Genomic DNA, 1647 nt, shown 5'->3' with positions numbered 1-1647 from the left:
GAAATTCTACCCAGTCTTCAACACCCAGGGCAACTGCAACCCTGGCCATGAAGGGAACGTCTGATGCAAAGGTAGCCTCACTTACCTGTGACCTCCCATAAGCCATGGTTTGGCCCTCTGTTATGTAATGTCACACGTTTTGTCTTACGGCAAAAATTTTTTGTCTTGTGGCAAAATCTTTGTTGTTTTGTTTTCTTTGGCCTTTTTACTAGATTGGAATCTTCTTGAAGCTCTGAGAAAGGACAACCTGGGCAATTCTTAGGCTGATTCTGCACCAGGTACTGCCTCCTTGTCTGTTTAAACCTCACCCCGAGCTCACTTCAGCAGCACATATACTAAAATGGGAACAACACAGAGAAGATTAGCATGGTCCCTGCGCAAGGACAACAAGCAAATTCATGAAGAGTTCCATATTCATAAATACGTACATACATACATAAAATAAACCTCACCCCAAAGAGGCAGGTGCCATTATGAACCCTCCTTAGCTGAGCAAGACGGGATCAAGACAGATAGTGTCTTACTCTTCCTAGGATCACAGTAAATGCCTGAGGAATTAATTAAATTGTGATCCTTTCCAAGGGTTTTGAACTGTTTATTCAGATACAGCTTTTCAAAGTTTCCCCAGGAACTCAAAGATAAAAATACATGGTGTTAGATTTTTAACTGACATTCATTAACTGACGATGCTTTATTATATATCTATTCAAAGGCCTTCCTTAACCCCGTCCTCAAATATATCTATATTTTTGAAATGGAGAGGCTCTTAAAGAGAGGTCAACCCAGTAATGATGAAATGCGGACAGAGCAGCAATTGATGGACAGTTGGTTAGAAAACACTGACAAAAGGAGGTGAAAAGTCAAGTGGCAAATGATTGCTCTTCTCGAGCACAGGAGGACAACCCTCAGCTTGGGTGTGCTTGTGCTGGGAAGAGGACACAACGAGAATTCACCATCCTCTGGATCTTAAGGAAACAGCTGGCGTGGAAAAAAGGGAAAGTATCTTTAATTTACTCAACTCAACCATGAATAGAGCTGTCTTCTTTTTCAGAGAGTAAGAAGAGCAGAAGCTGTTGGAGGGTGAGGGTGAAGGACCCAGATGGATACAGTCTGGCTGTTGAGAGAAGGTGCCCCGCTGCTCTGCCCAGGAGGAGTCTTGCACAGTTTTCATCCATGCTCACAGCACCAAAAGGTACCTGGAGCTGCCGCTGCAAAGAGAAACACACTCAAAATGTAAATCCATTTTGGCAATCCTTACTTTTTTCTGAGAGTATATAATTTTGAGATCTGAATAATTTAATGATAAAGGAGATTATGAGATGTTTTTTCATCCAATTAACAAATATTAACTGAGACTACAAAAGCCGTGCGCTGGGGATGTTGCAGCGAATGTGTGATGTGAGATTAGACCTGATTTAGTGGCTACGCTGAGCTGGAAGGAAGAGAGATCTGGGTTAGGGTCTGGCCTAAGCTTGGGGGCTCATAGTGCCCTGCAGGATCTGCACCCTACTCTGTTCTGAAAATCATTACAATTCAATTTCCAGTTTTAAGATGTTTTTATAATGTCTCAAGGTGCCTATGGAGATGTCGGTAGTGCAATTACCCTGACTGGCTTCTACGCTGTTTGCACCAGACCTCACCCTGTGT

At 42.7% G+C, this 1647-nt stretch overlaps 1 non-coding gene across 1 annotated transcript; it reads left to right on the top strand.

Moving 5' to 3' along the window:
- The first annotated feature begins 311 nt into the window (after positions 1-311).
- On the top strand, positions 312-418 carry LOC123633666. The gene has a single exon (XR_006733692.1). It is a non-coding gene; the product is annotated as a U6 spliceosomal RNA (small nuclear RNA).
- The last annotated feature ends 1229 nt before the right edge of the window (positions 419-1647 follow it).

The sequence above is a fragment of the Lemur catta genome, chromosome 2 (genome assembly GCF_020740605.2).
Source record: "Lemur catta isolate mLemCat1 chromosome 2, mLemCat1.pri, whole genome shotgun sequence".
Lineage (NCBI taxonomy): Eukaryota > Metazoa > Chordata > Mammalia > Primates > Lemuridae > Lemur > Lemur catta.
The sequence above is the reverse complement of the archived record's forward strand: the minus strand, read 5'-3'. Positions and strand labels throughout refer to the sequence as shown.